A 19,399-nucleotide genomic window follows, 5' to 3' on the forward strand; every position below is an offset into this window, starting at 1 on the left:
CCATTACAGATTCACAAAACGCCATACGCCGAAATTGGTCTTCATGGAAAATTTCCTGAATTTTGCGCGCTTTATAAGATCGGTATCCATTCTTTTTAAGGACTCTTTTAACCGTGCCAGGTGAAGAATCTGTTACCTCAGCAATTTGATTACTTGAAAACGTGGGATTTTGATCCGCGGTAGCACAACTTGCTTCAACTCCTGTTCTTCATTAATCAACACATCAGGCTTTTTGTGTTTTTGTGGGGACACGTACCCATGTGTTTCAAAATTATTAATAACTCTTGATGTGGTAGGTAAAGATTGAATTGGCCTGTTTACAAAAGTTTGTGGCAAAATTGTTTGTATATCCCGATAAGACCTCTTTTGGAAATACCATTTTACAATTTGAATTTTCTCACGAACTTCGTAAACATCCATTATTTTACTTAAAAAATAAAATTTACACGAGAGCTGTCGCGGGAATCTATGAATTCGTTTTGGCTATTAAAACACGAATAAATACAAATTCAGAAACATTCTTATCACATATCTACCTATTTTTATTTTATCGCATTTTTTCGCTTGCTTTTTATCCGGCGGACGGGTATACGCTAATTAGTCCGGTTTTGCTAATGTTACTACTACGGCGCCGTGGTCCGGTCTGTATAGGTAAATATATATTTTTATTGAAAATATTTTTATCTTTTGTTGCAGATATACTTTGTCCTACATGTGTAAGACAGACTCTATAGTGAACAAATAATTTGGAAAATATATCGACGAAAAGCTGGTGAGTAAAAAGCATCATAGTAGGCATATATTTTTGTTATTATACAGTATGTTCCCGAATTGTCTTTAGAAAATGAAAAAAAAAATATTATTGACATTTTGAGAAAATTGCATACTTCATAAAAATGTTACTTGTTCTATAATAGTTATTCCCGTTTATAATTTTCCAAATTTCCATACCGTTTTAACGAGGATTATAAAAAATATGATAATATAATTAAATTAATTAATTATTAATTTTTCCTAAATAAAAAAAAATAAAAATCGAAACGCGTTTCTATGGTAATATAATTTCGTTTTCATTCTTCGATAAATTGTTATTGTTGAATTGAAAGCCTAGCTTTAAATCATCGGTGGCTACAAGAAAGTAACTATTACGCATATTCCATATGTTTTAGTCAAAATAAAGTACCGTATGATCGAATAAAAACGGCGTCAGAGATGGTTATGAAATGAAGATCGCTGTCATTTTATATGTAAATTTATATGGGAAATGTCATCGATCGTCATTTCCAAGCCAACTGGACGCCGTTTTTATTCGATCATACGGTATTTATAAAACAAATTGCTGCAAACAAGCTCTATACCAAATTTATACAGAATTTATAATATACTTTATAATTGCTTATAAATAAATTAATTTTCTTAGAAATCTGTTTAAGAATGTGTTTATATGCGTTCATAGAGCTTAAAATGGCTGAATAAGTTAGTAGCTAATTACTCACTTAGTTAGTAACTAAGTAAGTAAGTAAGCCAATTTCGGGCCTATAATTGAAGAGTGGAAATACCAAAGGGGGTAAGTGCCAAAATTATTTTTTCGAGATAAATAAGAAAAACAAAAATCAAACTTAATCAAATTTTTATGGTGGCGGAATTTTGGGCCGCGGCCTATATTTATTACGCCTATTATGTATACGTACGCAAAAAAAACATTAGTAACAATAACAGCAACTTATATGCATATCAGTATGAGGTTCGTCCAAATTTTAATCCAGTTTAACGGACGTATCTGATTGAAATTCGATTACCCTATTTGATCACGACCAACAAATTCGCAGAACCGCAATCCCACTTTTTTGCAATAATTCCATTAGAATTTGGCGGGAATTACAGTGCCCGTAAGTTGCAATACTATCCCCGATTGATCCTGAATTTATGCACTTTCGGTTATCGGTAACTGAGAGCCAGAGTGGTGTGGGGGAAGCAGCAAACAGGGTGGGTGATCGTAATTAACCTCAATTAAAACTTTTGCCGAAGAGCGAAGGCGCCTTTATCTGCATTTGGCAGACGGGCCTGCCAAGCGGCGCGGCGAGCTGTTGTTTGTGGCTCGCGTATTCCTGCGCCAAGTTACGTCGAGGCCGTTATTTTCGCTCGGTAGATCCATATTAATTGTTTTTGTTGGATTGCTATGGTATTACATAGGGTAAGTTTATACGGAGGGATCTATTCTGATTTGGCTAGTTTGGATGGCAGTAAATTTAAGAAAAACGATTATTTATCAGGTAACAATGCAGAATCAGTCAAATGTCAACATACCTTAAGGTGTCAACCTCTGATTCTATTATGTTAAATGTAATTTGTCTGTCTGTTTACAATACGAGGTACGTTATATTACATACGCTTAAGTGTCCACGAATAGTTATTTATGGTACCAGTGTGTTATTTTACATACAGAAAAGTCCACAGACTTCGAGACATAGGAAAATCAAGTCCATTTAGCGTGTGTCCAAATTTTGACAAGTTTTCAAAAATGACAGTTTTGTTTAGACTGACGTTTAATTTCGCCTGACCTCTCGGTGAATGATTTCTTTTTATGGGGGTACATAAAATCTAAAATTTACGGCCATGAAGAAGTTCAAAATCTGGAGCAGTTAAGGCAGAAAATATTTAATGCCTTTGACACTGTCACCCCTGATATGTTATCCAATGTGAGGAGAGAGGGGATTTTATGATCGTTTGGGTTATTGTTTATTACAAGAGGGAGGCACAGCTTTGAACAATTTTTGTAATTTTTTAAATTTCGTTATCCTGTTTTTTACCGTTTACCCATTACCTACCTTGACGAACATGGGAAAACAATTAAAGGTCCTTTTCAGGACCACAAATATTTTGATTGAGAAATTTGTTACTTTTATTTTTTTTGGATTAAAAAAACAAAAGTTGTTAATATAATATCAATTTAAAAGTGTTTTAGTAGTTTTAATATACACTATGATATAAAATTTATTATTATTATAATGTACATTATTAATACTATTATTCATTCGAATTGACATTAAGGCCCAATTGCATCAATGATTTAAATTTTTCTTAAAAATAGGTAGAGCTTAGAATGAGCTGTATTATTTACTTTAATAGTCACCTTAAATGAGGGAATTTGAATGATACAGTTTTTGAATTTGAATAATTTTTAATGATACTAACAATTTTAGTTCAATTTTTAATAAAATTTATTTAATATGAATAGAAATCCAAGAGATTTTAAACCTCTTCTAGCGATTTATAACATACTCAAATGAATTACAGGTGCCGTTATTTTCTATGAAAACCACACAGCTTTTTTCATAGTCGCTGCAGTTGCTATGGCTATAAAAAACTAATTTTTTAAGGTGTGAAAATTGCGACACACGCTAAATGGACTTGATTTTCCCTATGTCTCGAAGTCTGTGGACCTTTCTGTATAAGTCACGCTGGGAAATGTTTAAATTTGTTCTAATTTTTTCAAGTGACTTATATGATATAACCCGCGAGTTCCAGACAAAATTTTATCCAACAGCACAACTGTTTCATGTCCAATCTCTAAAGAATAATTGATTTAAAAGGATCTACCAGTTCTACTTTCATTGTTGCGAATTAATAAATTATCAAGGTGCGTTTATGTTACTATGCAATATAGATGTGTTTTTTTTTAATAATAAATAGCACTGACATTAAGACGTGATTTAGATAAATTTGCGATTTTTTAACGATAAAATACTGAATTAAAAAAAAGTCTCGTATATGTCTCGGCGTATATGATAGGCAATTGAAGGCGTTTGAAGAGTAGATGAAAGTAAAACATGTCAAAGGTATAAACGAAACTAACTTGTTTGCTTACTTCTTTGAACTACAGAAAAAATTGTTCCATCATCCTTATGGACTAAGTATTCAATGCTCAAGTCAACTCTACAGATTTATAAAAACATTAATATTTCCGAATTTCCAAAACTTATAAATTTTCTCAAAGTCAAGAGAGAAGATCCTTTTTTTCATTTAATGTTAATGCTATAATTTAAATAAATAGTTGAATTAGTAATTTATGAATAAAGCTTGATAATTTCTATAAAATGGTGTGGCTTTAAAGTTATAACCCACTAGTTTGTTATAACTTTAAAAACTCACGCGTGTGTTATTATTTATCTAATATGCATGGGGGGATATACATGTGAGTAAAGTCTGTATAAGTAGTGGCTGTTGAATAAAATATATTTTTTCATCTACGCTACTTTCTTTTAGAGGTATGTAGTTCGTGAACGAACTAGTTCCATTGAACTATTCCGACCCCGGAATGAAAGGAACTAGTTCCTGGTTTCTCAAAGAACTAGTTCCTCAGGACCTATTCCGGGATCGAGACTGTGTCCGATATAGAATATGCAACGGCGACGGATCGGCTAGCGCGCGTAGCCCGATGGTAGGCAGGAGTGGGGAGTGCGAGCCGTACGTTGTCGGATCCGGACCCAGAAGAACTAAACTAAATAAAAGACTAGTTTACGTACGAACGGATCGGGCCAGCGCGATCGATGCTAGGCAGGAGTGGAGAGTGCCAGCCGTATGCCGTATGTTATCGGATCCGGACCTAAAGGAACTAGAGGAACTAAATAAAAGACTAGTTTACGTATGGGCCAGCCAGCGCAATTAATGCTAGGCACGTGTGGGGAGTGCCAGCCGTATGTTATCGGATCCGGACATAGAGGAACTATTAAAAGACTAGTTCACGGGAATCTATTCAGTCGGCAGATCCGAGATAGAATACAAGTCGACGACGATGGATTCGGCCTTGTCTATTGCCATAGCCGGCGCGGCGTAATTACCACAGAAAATTGTCGTGGATACTGTTTTTGATTTTTAGTTTGTTTTTTAAATATTTTATGGGAATGTTTCACTTTAGGTGCCTAAAATTAAGAAATATCTTATAAAACGAAGTAGATATTCTGAATTTTTAGGCAAGCTTGAAGTGAGAAAAAATGCAATTTTTCGTAAAATTTTTGTAATATTTGCTCCAATTGATTTGTGATATAGTTTTTTAAATCCTGATTTGAGTTTTTTTTATCTGCAATAAAACTTACCTATATGTTTTTAACATACACAATTACACGTCTCGTTATATCTCCGTCCATTATAAACATTAGACAGATCATATTGTGAATAGTTCTGACTGACAACGAAACGCATTAGCAAGCAAGGGTGATGTGAATGTTAGTCGGGAACTATTGTGAACTAAAGTCCTAGTTCAAGGAACTATTCCTCTGGAGGAACTAGAACTAAGGAACTAGTTCCTCCCAAGGAACTAGAATTCTCACCTCTACTTTCTTTTAAATTCATCGGTAGAAATTTATCAGCTAAAAGAATTTAACTCAATCTTTATTAAGATATTTGACAAAGGACAGAATTATCTCTAAAAGTTATATTTCGTTTCATTGTTATCTACTTCCTACTTTTTCAGCCCTAAAAATTTGAAAAACTCTAATTCTTTGTTCTTTACATTTTCTTTATCTGAGAACAAGTCAGTTGTAAAATACCTTTTTTATTTATCACTTAATTTAACACGAACAACAGCAGCTATCTGATGCTTTGAATGAGAAAATTAACTGCGACAGTAAAATGTAGACAATTTCACCAAAGGAAGTGTACATTTGACTGGGCACGCTTTTTACATCTTTTGTGAAGCTCATTTTTATTAAAACTTGAATTTAAAATGTTAGATATAGGTCGGGACATTTTAAGTACTGTTTATATTTTTTTTCAGTTGATATTGAATTATTTTATTAAGTAATACAGGGTGAGTTTTCTACGATGATTACTGGAGCTAGAGAATCGATCAAATTGGACAAGAATTGTAGTTTTGTGAGGAGAAACATCTACGCGTTTTAGATTTTTAAAGAAGGTTATGGCTTCTTCGTCTGGCACAGTCTTTAATTCACCTGAAGATTTAAACACTTACTTTGTTAATGTGGCTAAAAATTTAGTGAACACCATAACTCCTTCCCATGATTCACTTTCATATCTCCCTAAAGTAAATGAGAATTTGCACAGTTTCTTCCTCACGCCCGTAGTATTAGATGAGCTCCGTAGTACAATTAATAGTATTAAAAACAAATCCTCATCTGGAACTGATGGGCTTACTCTCAAAATGTTCTCTGAACTTCCTGAATGCACATTAAACCATCTTACTACTTTAATTAACGAGTCATTCCAAAAAGGAGTTTTTCCAAACTGCCTTAAGACAGCAATAATTATTCCTCTGTATAAAGGAGGTGATAAAGATGAAGCTTCGAACTATCGCCCAATTGCACTCCTGCCCACATTATCTAAGATCATTGAAAGATTGGTTAAAAAGGTTTCTATCTTTCTCCTTAAATATAAAATACTTACTACCCATCAATTTGGATTTCTAAGTAACAGTTGCACAAATGATGCTATGTTCGACCTTTTTAATAATGTATACTCTAGCCTGAATAACCATCACTCTACAGCTACAATTTTCTGTGATTTCTCTAAGGCTTTCGATTGTGTAAATCATAATATCTTAATTAACAAATTGCAATACTATGGTTTCAGGGGAGTGCCGCTCGAATGGCTTAAGTCATATCTTGGCAACAGAAGGCAGCTTGTGAGGATTGATACGTCTATGTCTTCTTGTAAGCCTATAGAATGTGGTGTCCCTCAGGGTTCAGTACTTGGCCCTATTTTGTTTCTGGTGTTTATCAACGACATTGCAAATCTGGACATTAGCGGTAAAATCTGCCTCTTTGCGGACGATACTAGTTTCACTTGGAGCGGCCCAGATGTTGCGGCGCTATATGATACTATATCCAATGACTTACGCACCATTAAGTCTTGGTGCGATTCTAATCTCCTATGCCTCAACCTATCAAAAACTAAAGTTTTGTCATATAAAAGTACTATACAACCTTTTGTACTTAATAACACTACTATTGACGTCGTGGATTCTGTGAAGTTCTTAGGACTTCTTGTAGACAACTCGTTAAAATGGGACTCTCACATTGAAGCTCTATCAAAGAAACTAAGCGCTGCCTGTTTTGCGCTAAGATCAGTTTCTAAGGAACTTAACTTCTCAACCTCTAGAATAGCCTATTATGCCCTTTTTGAGTCACATCTTCGTTATGCCCTTCCATTCTGAGGTACTTGCTGCGCAACAAAATTTGATGGTGTTTTCATACTTCAAAAGAGAGTTCGATATTTATTGGGACTGAACAGTAGAACTCACTGCCAGAATTTCTTTAAAAATTTGAAAATACTGACTCTTCCTTCTTTATTCATTTTTGAATCCGTTTGCTTAATCCGCAAGCACATATCTGCTATTCCCAAAAGGCCATCTCATAACTATCCACTTAGGAATGCAGAGCACGATCTTTATCTGCCAACCCCGAGCTCAGAACTAGTTAAGAGTTCAATACTGTACAATGCCAAAAAAACGTACAATCATCTGCCTTTGAATATCAAATCGCTTTCATTCTTTCCCGCATTTCGCAAGGCTCTAAAATCATACCTACTGGAGAGAGCCCTATATGCGGTAAACGACTTTTTTGTTGATGTTTGATTATGGTCAAAGGTCAAGTATTTAATATTCTATAACTTTAAAATTATATCTATTTACTGCGTACTGTTCTAAAATTGTCCATGTATATTCTGTTTGTAATTTTAAAGACTTAAATTTTTTTGAATTGTATTATTTGTATTGTGTATTTTTTGTTGTTTGTATTTTTTTGTGATTTTGTTATTTGTGAGTGCTTTGTCGATGAAGCTGTTTTGGCTTTTTGCACAATAAAGCGTTGTTTGTTTGTTCTTTGTTCTTTATGGCTTACTAGATATTTCGAAAATATAAAATTTCGGTTATTCAAAAACTGCTCCCTAATTCCTTTATTATCTATTTCAGACAAAAAGTTTTTAGATAAAAATTGTAAATGGAACCCATAGATGGCTATAACTTCATAAATAGTATCATTTTTAAATCTTTCCAGCGATATACATAAGTTGTGTTTTTTGTAATGGAACACCCTATATATTAACTAATCTTCGGATTCTGGGAGAATAATAAAGGTGAGTTTTTTAAGACTAAAATTTTTTTGACTAAATTGTAAGGTTTTAGAGATATAACAAAAATAGTTAATTGAATTAATTAAGTTTGTTAATTAATCATTATTTTTTCGCAGAAAAACTTATAATTAATTTAAAAAAATAAAAATTTATTATTTCAGTCAAATAAATATACTCAACGTGTGCTTATTTTTTGTCAATAATGAAATGTATTGACTAATTCCATTCTAAATATCTTTAAAACGGTTGCTCGTACCGATTTTTACCAAGAGACATTTTTTTACATAAAAAGTCATGGAAATGTATATTTTTTTAATCAGTGGTTTTATACAGGTACGGTCGAAAAGTTATTACTCTTCAAAAGAGTTAAAACACATGTAGATGGCGCCCCCTACAAATAGGAGTAATTTTGTCATCAAAATCAAATTTCTCGTATCAAAAAACTCCCAGATACCAATTTTCATCCAAATATTGACGTTACTTCAGAAATTATTTAGAAAAAATTGAAATAAAAATAAAAGTTCTACACTCTGTATCTCTGAAAGTAAGCATTTTAGGACATACATTTATACGAACTTTTTTACTTATTTTTATCTGCAGAATACGCTGCCGAAGTTTCCGGAATACAGTTCGGACCACCCTGTATATTTTTATAAAATGCTTTTAGTTAACCTGCGTATGCTGCCAAAATTAATAGCCGATATAAACTACGGTTATTCTCCTTGGAGCTTCCGCGGCGTATGAGAGGCACCACCCTGTATGTTTGTCCTCACGAAACTGTAATTAATTTCCCATTTGACTGACTCTCTAGCTTCAGTAGTTTCCGAGAGACCCAAAGAGAACATCGTAGAAAACTCCCTGTATATAAGCTAGTTTAACTAAGAAAATATTTACAAAAAATTTATATAAAAGTAAATAAAATTAGTTTTCGTTTTAGAGCCTTTTGCGCAAAAAAGAGAATAAAAATATTAAATATTAACAGATAAAACTCGTATGTATTTCCGAGTTATCTATAAACATAACTGAAATTTTCAAAACCTATCAACAATTTCCCAAATAAAACTATTTTCTTAGCGCTATTAAAGTTTTATCAGTATCAAAGTAGGCTTTGTTCATTTTGTCAGTATCAAAGTATATCAAAGTGACACAGGAGCTAGTTACTAACTTTGTTCTACTCTGCGAAAATATCACCCCGTCAGATTCGAATCCACTTCACTCTTGATGCAACTTCTCCGATGGACAATGCACAAATTTGGTTTAAATTAAAAGTTTGCAAACTGAACGTGCACTTTATAATTCGGTTGTTCGTACGCAGAGATGAGGGAGCTCCAGTTGCACAACAATGCAGATTTCAGTGATTAATTTTAATTGTAATAATATTTCTTGTTTTGTTAATAGGGATGTTTATGTTTATATTTTATTTTGTTGCGAATTTGAAAATTTAATTAATAGCCAAAAAATACAATTACTACTGCTTATTAATTACTTCTATTGTAGTACTAGGATATACCGGGTGCGTCTCAAAACGAGATTTGGTATGTTAGTGTATGACATAAATTACGATTCTTTGACGTAATTGTTCTTGGTTACTTCCTGTTTCACCGGAAATGACGTTTTTATTTTTTACTTTATTCGATAGAAAATGACACTCTGAATAGAATGGCATCTCATATGTCACCTTTTGACAGTTTTGCATATGGTGTATTTTAAATTGTAACACGTGGTTCATAACGACAATTTGACTCGAAAGACCATGTGTATGATACCAAATTATTCGTAAAAAAATATTTTTCGAAATATGCTAATGAGCTACCCATTTGAAAAAAATTGAGATTTGATTAAAAATGCAATTTGGGCACCTTTTAACCGGCCAGGACAAAACACGAGAAACATTAGACGATCAAAACTATTTTTCTAAGGCTCCTTGATTAAAAATTACTGTTTTTAACACAGCCTTTTTAACTCTAGATTGAATTTTTGATTTTTTTAAGCGAAAATGTCAAAAGTTGACATATAATATGTCATTTTATTAGTGTCATTTTTAAAAGAATAAAGTAGAAATATACCGTCGGGTACCAACGTCGGTTCGAGCGCCTGACGACCCTTATTTGCACCTAAATGGGGAATACAGATTCGGGTCGTCTCGACGTCGGTATCTGACCTAATAGGGAATGTAATTCTACCAATTACCAACGTCATATTACGTTGGATTTCAGTCACTTAAAATTCGTCGCTAAGCACTTACGTTACGTTTGGTTTCAAATTCGCTACCAAGAATACATAAAAACCTAACCAAACTACCTAATTACAAATGGATTCATAATCACTCCTCGAATATAACTATAAGTGCCTACGTAATTTCATATAATAATTCTGAATCATTAATCCAGACATCAGTTTTGTCAACGGAAGTCACTTTTTTTATATATCTCATTAAAATACTACGGAAAACAACGAGCGCCTTCAAAATTAGGGAGATTTATAAAATAAAAATATCTATAAAAAAGTAACTCGTAAAATATTTTTTTTTATTTTCTAGCTGGTTTAATCATAAAACTGTACTGTGGTTCCCGCCAAATTCAATGTTATCAATATTATTCTACTAGAAATCAGAATGTGAATATAAATTTTAAAAACAAAAAACGATTTTAAAATGACTGACAATCGGATACTTTTTAAGAATGGCGGATTTCTGTGTCTGACTTAATATGAACTAACAATATATCAATAATAATAATATCAAGCCTCGACCTCTTTCTGTATAATGTTGATGAATGTCTAAATGCCTTTTTAGTGTTTTTTTAGGCATAATAAAAAAATTAAGTTTGTTTACAAAAACTTATTTAGGTTATGTTCATGATGTTCATTAGGTCGCAAATGCTACTTAATGGGTTGTATTTACGGACATAAATACAGATACGTAAATTAGGTTATAAATATGAACATAAAATACAACAAAATATAATTTGACGTTACTTTAGGGATTATCAGTGAGACGTATCCTATTCGGACAACGGGTAGACGTCGGGCTAGTTCAAGTATATGTACGTCGTGCAAGCCAACGTGGGAACGACGTTGGAAAATTAATAAAATTAATAAAAATGGATAAAAATACGTTGTTATTTTGTACGTCGACAGATCGTTGGATTTACCGACTCGGATCCAACGACGCGACGTCGCTTTTAATAGGAAAGCGACGTCACCGGTCGTATCACCAGCACCCGACCTAAATTTGCACAAAGTCTGACGTCGCTTCAGGTCAGATTTAGTTCGAAGTCAGATAGATGCTACCTGGGCTGTGTCTTGCTAACTCGTGTGGCACGGCCTTGAATGTTTACCCCCAGCGCGTATCCTTACCACTTTTCGTCCTGCGTATCGTCTCGTTAGCTCGTGTCACGGCCTTGAATGTTTACACATTCCATCCTAAGCTGTTTTATTCATATCTGGCTATAAATGAAAATGTTATTTTTACCTTAATTTAATGTTTACAGTAACACAATTTTTATACATATACAACTTTTAATACAACTTATACATAAAAATATATCATATAACAAACTTGACATTTATAAATTAAAGGAAGCTTTCCTGTTGGAAGTGAACAATTTTGAAATTTTCCACTGAATTTTCAGAATCATTTTCGAGTTAATATGAGGGGGAAGAATATTATAAATAGCAGCCAATTTGCGGAAATTTTAGTTGAAGGGGGAAAGTGAGACATTTCAGACAAGAGCTGTTTTCTTAATAAACAGCGAAGTGGTTTAAGAGTTTGTTTTTAGAGGGTTCTCTCGCACTTATTTGTCTGCAGATTTATTTATATGATAAGCAAAAAACGGTTATTGAAATTTGATAGAATAGTATTATATTTTATCATAATATTTGTTTCATTTTTTTTTTCGTTCAATATTGTTTGTTTAATTTATAAAACAACTATATTATTAAATATTTATTATGTTATAAAAGTCTACTACAGTTTTTAAATCTACAAACCTTTCTATAACAGTAATTAGTAGTTTTAGTAGTTTTTTTTTAATTATTATTTTCTTCCAAGTGCTTTTAGCGATTTGAATGAAATATTGAGGATAAAAGTACTTTAGGTGTGATATATTTTTATGCTAAAAAGTGTCTACAGGGTGAGTTTCCTACGATGTTCTCTATGGGTATCTCGGAAACTACTGGAGATAGAGAGTCGGTTAAATGGGGAAAGAATTGCAGTTTTGTGGGGTCATTAATATGCGCCTTTCAAATTTTTGAAAAAGTTTATGGCTTACTTGATATTTCGAAAAAAATAAATTTTGGCTATTTTAAAAATTATCCCTAATCTACATATATAAAATGCTAATGTTTATCTGTGTCGTCTCTACTGAAGTAACGACTTGCTCTAGAAAGTTGCTTTTTTTACTAAAAGATAGCTAATTGGCTCTTCTAAAAACTGTCGTCGCCGGATTTTTGGTTTTTCATTTAATTAAAAAAATAAAAATTATTTTTTTTCCTGATGTCGTGGCGGATGCGCCAGGCTTCAACTAGTTCCATTATAATCTATTTTAGACAAAAAGTTTTCAGATAAAAGTTGTAGATAATCACATCCCTAATGAGTTTGTGTTCTCCGATTTTTCCTAAAGCCTGTCATTTTTGACATATGACACAAACATATGTTTTTTTAAATGGAAATCATAGTTGGTCATGACTTCATAAAAAGCGCCATTTTTTAAGCTTTTCATCGATATAAGCTATAACATGTTTTTTTCACAAAATTACTCAGTTATAGCTAATTCTTATCTTTCTTGACTAATTTCACTTAGTTAACCATGGAAACAAGTTCAATCGTCGTTGCTCTCAGAAACGTGAAACTGTCACATTTAACATGTTAAAATAAACAAAAATTGTAAATATGAATTTTTCAAATGAAGAAAAGCGTGTAGGATTATTGGGGTTCATCTTTTCTTGGCCATACAGTTTCGAGTATACGTTGACCGGTGAACGTTACTTACGTTTTTTTGAGAACGATTTTCAAGACATGTTAGAAAAGTTAAATTTAGATACTCGCGCATTAACAGAGAGATTCCAACATGACTTTCACACACTTTATGACACCCCCACCCCTACAATGAAAGAAATGCTAGAAATTATTTATATCATAATTATGTAGACTCAGGGATAGAAAGAGGTGGGCCAATTGAATGGGCCTCTTCGATCACCTGACCTATCCATTTTAGATTTTGTTATGCGGTATGGTTAACAACAAAGTTTACAAAAGAAATTTCCTAAAATAAATTAAAGTGTATGTAGTAAGATAATTTTTTTAAAGTTTAGTTTGTGTAATGTAAATTGTAAAGAGCCGTTTAATAATATAATAGTTTGTCCTTTTATAAGTTATAAATCATAACAAAATAAGAACACTTTGCCAACTAAGGGAAATTAGACAAGAAAAATAAGAATTGGCTATAACTCATAACTAAAAAAAACATATGTTTGTGTCATATGTCAAAAATGACAGGCTTTAGAAAAAATCGAAGAACACAAACTCAATAGGGATATGATTTTCTACAGCTTTTTTCTGAAAACTTTTTGTCTAAAATAGATTATAATGGAATTACTGACAATTTTTAAAATAGCCGAAATTTGTTTTTTTTTTCGAAATATTTAGTAAGCCATGAACTTTTTCAAAAATCTGAAAGTCGCATATTTATGACCCCACAAAACTGCAGTTCTTTCCCCATTTAACCGACTCTCTATCTTCAGTACTTTCCGAGATACCCATAGAGAACATCGTAAGAAACTCACCCTGTATATTATAACTTTAGTATTTTTCTAAAAAAACTGTGCGCCACTGACTTTTTTCTCTTGTTAGTAGAGATCTGTATAGGACATTTTTTAATGTCGATTAAAAATTGTCTATTGTTATTCTGTCGATATCAGTCTCCTTGATGATATAAAAACAATATTATTAAATTTTACATTTTGTATGTGAATCAACATACATAACTTTTAACTAAATATATTTAGTTGTAATATTGTATTGTATATAATAATAAGTAATTACTATAATACTGGAATTTGTCCATAATGTCCATGAACAGCCATGTTTGAAATATTTTAAATAACTTTTTCTTTATTCTAGTATTACATTTTTATAAACTTTACTAGCGTGTACCAGCAACTTTGTTCGCGTCGAATTAATCATTTGTTATGATGATGATAAAGCAAAGCAAGAATTTCCATTAACATACAAGCTGGATAAACTTTTCTCACATTTATGTCAGCATGAGAAAAAACAATATGGCGATATTATTATATAACTTGATAATATTTGAGGGGTAGTTTCATCTCGTTGGAATTTGACTTTCGAAAAATCAAAGTTTAAATCAAGTTTTTTACGTCAAGCAGTTTAAGCAGAATCGTGGTTAAGAAATTACCCAACTTTTTGGAACACCCTGTATGATTCTTTAAAAAAATTCATAATATGTAAAAAAACCAAATAAATTATACTTGTCCAAGCGTTTTCCCGAAAGACTAACCGTTTTTTGAATAACAAGTATTGTAATATTTGGGGGGCGTTTTTACCCTCTTGGAATTTGAGATTCGAGAAACCCCTCCTTATCGAACCTCTACACCCCACAGTCAATCCGTTTGCCAAAAATCAGCTTTAAACGTCAAACAGTTTAAGCAGAATCGTGATTACTCAATGGTCATATTTTATGAAACACCCTGTATAAATTTATAAAACATCTTAAAATATGTAAAACAACAAAATAAAATATACGTGTTTAAGAGTTTTTCCGAAAAACTCACCGGTTTTTAAATAAAAAATATTTTAATATTTCAGGAATAGTTTCACCCCCTTAAAATTCGAGTTTCGAAAAATCCCTTCTTATCGAACCTCTACACCCTAAAGTCAATCTGTTTTCCAAAAATCAGCTTTTTACGTCAAGCGCTTTAAGCAGGATCGTGATTAATCAATGACCAGATTTTTCGAAACACTCTGTATACATTTTTAAAAATCTTAAAATATGTAAAAAAACAAAATAAAATATACGTGTTTAAGCGTTCTTTCGGAAACTTTACCGTTTATTAAATAAAAAATATTGTAATATTTGAGGGCTGGTTTCACCCTCTTGGAACTGGAATTTCGAAAAATCCCTTCTTATCGAAACTCTACACCCTAGAATCAACCTGTATGCCAAAATTGAGCTTCTTACGTTGACTGGTTTGAGCAGGATCGTGATTAATCAGTATGTCAGTCACTTAAGAATTTTATATATTAGTATAGATAATTTACAAAGTTGATATTAGGATCTATCTAAAAAGATCTATTAATACATAATAGCACTATATACATTAAAAAGTATATCTTGGGTCATCACGCTAGCCAATTTTTATTTGTTACTATCATTTGATTGTATATCACATACTCTGTATTATATATTATTGTGTATTTATATTAATATAGTATCAATAAAAGTATTAAAACGTATCCAAACTATATGAATCTCTCTTAGATAAAAAAAAGCAGCAGTGTATATCCAACGAAAACTAAAACAATAATTTTCATTATGTAACGGATTGTAAAACTTATGTTAAATGGCATGAAATAACGCGAGATTATGGCAACGTTTTGTACGTAAGTCCTAACGCTTTCCAGTTTTAAAAATACGTAATATCCAGTTGATATTAACGACTACAGCTCGTTTACTTCCACCATGACCTGGATATAAATTGGGAGGTTGCATATAAATGTTGTCTTTCAAAGCCAATGATTCTATTTCGCAAACCTAAACTTTTAAATTAAACTCCATCATAACGTTTAACACAAGGCCCATAAAAAGAGGATAGATAAATTTAAGTACTTTGGCATCTGGCGCTGCGAAGATTGGGCATCAGACAAGGAAATCAAATGTCGCATCGAACAAGCTCGGCAGGCATTTTTGAGACTTCGAAGGGTACTTGTTTGTTCCGATTTTGATCTGAACCTTCCCAAGTGGCAAATTTTATTTTATAAAGGCTGTATAAACAGCTATGTGATAATTTTTATAGGATACCTTAATTCATATAACGTGCTATATGACCGTAATATGATAGCTTTACAACCAAAAAAGACCCATTTTTATACAACCGTTTAGTAGTATAGAAGTTCTATAAATAGGGTATACAACTCTTATGCAACTATTTTACACAGCGTTATATGACTATTATAAAACTAGTTTTATTGTGTATTACGTGGTCACATCTAAGAAACAGAACAATAAAAACATTTGATCGTTTAGCGAGGTACAAGAGTATTTTATTTTTTACCGAAGAATATTAGGAGCAAATTATATTTTAAGCGTGTCGTAAAATGAATCTAGAGGATGTGGGTTGTTAAAAAGGAGACTTTACTCGACAATGAAAATGGCGGGTAGAGCCAGAAGGTACAACAAATATGTAATATGAAAAATCATTAATAGGGTTTGAAAAGTAGGGACAATTTTTGTTGCGCCGAAAATTTTACTGGTAGATTATAGGTATGTATTTGGCAAAAATTAAAGCGCTTTAATTTCGATTAAGGTTTACATATAAATTTAAACAATAAAATAAAATAAAATTTTCAAAAATTCTTGTTTTTAATTTAAGTAAACACTTTATTACTGTATGTGGGAATCTTATCACAAAATAGTTCTCAAAAATAACATTTTACAATTTATTTTGATGTTTTTAATTTTGCTTCATATAATGGCCTTCATAGGCCATACAAAAATGCTGCCTTAAACATGACGAATTATAATGCAACCATTTTATTATAAATGAATCCCTTAAATAAGTCTTTGTTGTAAAATAAAACGGTATAGGATAAATATCTATCATTACGCAGAATTTCCAGGCACTATAGAACTATTTTGGACATATTGAGATTTGTGACAAATAGATGTTGCCAAATCTCATTTGATTAGTATTTAAGCTAACAAACATGATCAGATTTTCATGGATTCATGCACGCAATGCATTTCATGCGTGCCCGACGAGTGAGCGGCAACCTAAGGATTTGGAAAAACAACAATAAAACAATACAAACATTACTACATAAAACTTTTACATCAACGTGGCAACAATGCTTTGAAGAAGCCAGACAACACGAGAGATTTTGGCTTTTGAGAAGTCAGGGAATTCTCGGGATTATTTGCCGTAATTTCGAGGAGTTTTTCTTACATGCTCTTTATAACTACCACTGCGTTTGTTAACTTTTTTCCAACTTTGTCCAGAATTCATAATAGCTGTGATTGATTATACTCGTACGTAGATATTACTTTTGCAACAACATCAATAACAAAATAAATAACTAAGTATACCATTTAATTTAAAATGAGGTTATATTATACATTATCAGTTTTATAATGTAGATATTACAGCGAATTTATTTTGTTAATCACAATTTATTATAGAACTGGTGTTATATACAGCACCGTAGTTTAACGCAATTAAACATTCTATCATACAACGTAATACAACTTTAATAAGACAAGTTTAAGTAACTGTTATATGATCTTGTGACTACTAGTTATATGAATATTATAGAACTCTTACATGGTGGGTATAAGAGTCTAATAAAATAATATGTTTGTTATCATATAGCATTGTCTTATTAAGTGTTACATCATACTAAAAGAAATGATCGTTTAATGCGTTATAGGATACGTTGTAAAAACCACTAGAAAATAGTTTAATATGACAACTTTTATTAAAAAACAGAATTGTCGAAACCAACGCTTAATAAAATCAAGCAGTCCTTAAGACAACGCTATTCGACTGTTATAAAATAATTCAATCCTTTTAGAATTTCTTTTTGCTACTTGGGTTAGATTAAGATTCGTTAAGTAATAACAACGAACAATATTATAGGAATTTCAACCTTCTCCAACAGTAAATACGCGGAATACATCCAGGCGAAATCGGCGCGTCCGGACACATATATCCGCCAAATCCCAGATAGAATCGGAGGGAATGCATATAAATCCGGCCTTTCAAAACAGGCGGCGCTATCCACTAATGCCGAAGCCGTAAGTAGTAAACTTGTGCGGGAAGCGTTCGATAAATTACCGTGAGAAAATAAAATTATAAGGAGCTTTTCGTATTGCCGCTCGAAATTTATATCGGAGCGAGATATTTCCACGGGAGCGGAAAGTAGATTACGGTTTGTTTTAGACTTAAGTTTTAATTAACAACGCGGCTTTTAACGAAGTGGCGTAAATTGGACTAAATTTGAAAAGTCACTTTCTATATGTTATTTTCATTAATTTCATTCATATTTAAATGAGAAAACACTAGATCATACTGAGTGGTGCATCGGCGTTGAAAACATAGGAATAAAAACTTAAAAAAAAGACACACATTGACACAATGAAAAAAATGTGCGTGCGCTACATGCGCATAATTGAACTGAAACTTCTTAATTCTATCTATTAAGTTGAAGGATTTAAAGAACATGTTTGAAAAAGTGTAGTTTAAAATGTTGAAAAAGTAATAAATAAAATAAAATATTTCTTTAGTTTGCATTTTTATAGATTAATTAAAGACTCTCCAAAAAGCATATGCAGTATAATTCGTTAATATTACAAACTCCCAAATATTTTGAGTACCAGCTGTTGGACATAGCGCTACTGATGATTCTATCTGCTGAAAAGTTATGTTTTAATTAAACTGTTAAATAGAATCATAATATAATTTCACATATGTCAGTTAATTTTAAAAATATTTTGTCTAAAATACGGGAAAGCACTCGGGAAAATATTGAAAATAATATTTTCACAACATTGCTTTAAACATTTTGCCATTCAGGTCGTTACCAAAAATTTATTTTTAAATAATTTAAACTAGATTAAAATATTGTTACTGTATCAATTAAAGAAGGATTGAAAAATTAAACTGTAATAAATGTTTTCAGATTGGGTTATTATTTTTTGGTGTACGATTTTATCGCTTAAAAATAAAATAATTTTTGACAATTTCATAAATATATTAAAGTTAAATGAGATTTTATGATCTATTTAAAATAAATAGTTTGTTATTAACTTGAAGTACTTTTAAGCCATATACAGGGTGTTACTCATTGTTTTACAACGAGATATATCGATTAAAAATATTTTCAAGTTGTCGGCACTTCTGGAAATAAGTGGAATAATAGAATCAGGAAATAAGTTGACAACAACTTTCTTATTTTAAATGGGTGCCCCCATTTTTTATTACATACTTAAATTCTCTGTAAAATTCTATGAATATTGATGTTAAACACTCTATACCTATAGACCATGGGCTACAAATATAAAACCCTCCCCCCCCC

General features: G+C 31.9%; 1 protein-coding gene across 1 annotated transcript in view; it reads left to right on the top strand.

Moving 5' to 3' along the window:
* Nucleotides 1-19,399, top strand: part of LOC115878453 (cadherin-87A-like) — a 546,388-nt gene that overhangs the window by 153,229 nt on the left and 373,760 nt on the right. The window contains 1 exon segment of the mRNA XM_030894963.1: nt 697-772. The gene's annotated coding sequence lies outside the window, so the exon portion shown is untranslated.

The sequence above is a fragment of the Sitophilus oryzae genome, unplaced genomic scaffold (assembly GCF_002938485.1).
Source record: "Sitophilus oryzae breed Bouriz unplaced genomic scaffold, Soryzae_2.0 scaffold_1512_pilon_pilon, whole genome shotgun sequence".
Classification (NCBI taxonomy): Eukaryota; Metazoa; Arthropoda; class Insecta; order Coleoptera; family Curculionidae; genus Sitophilus; species Sitophilus oryzae.